The sequence below is a fragment of the Wasmannia auropunctata genome, unplaced genomic scaffold (genome assembly GCF_000956235.1).
Source record: "Wasmannia auropunctata unplaced genomic scaffold, wasmannia.A_1.0 LD336101.1, whole genome shotgun sequence".
Taxonomy (NCBI): Eukaryota; Metazoa; Arthropoda; class Insecta; order Hymenoptera; family Formicidae; genus Wasmannia; species Wasmannia auropunctata.
Window position 1 is genome coordinate 5,815,429 of NW_012026789.1, and position 407 is coordinate 5,815,835.

The following is a 407-nucleotide window of genomic DNA, read 5'->3' on the forward strand; positions in this document are numbered from 1 at the left end:
CATTTATTCAATATTATTTAAAAATGTTTAAAAAATGCACATGAAATTAACGTTTCTAAATGTTATTTTAATGTTTCTTGCTTACTGGGATATTGACATACTTTTCTTTTACGTTTCACTCAGCAAGAGTACAAAACTTAAAACTCTTATTAAATACGCGTACATACAAGGTGTTTCAAAATAAACATTTGTCCTTAAAATGTCATATTCCTGACTCAATTCTGAGACGATTTTTTCTTTATCAAAATTTTATCCGAAGCTTAGTTTTTAAATTATAACGAGAAATAGTTAGCAAATTACAGGCCGCATATGGAAGGTAGACAGGAGCGCGCAACTTACTGTCGGAGGACGCAGGCGGTACGCGGGGCCTTCGCGACGATCAGTTGACTGCTACACGCGCGTAAAAC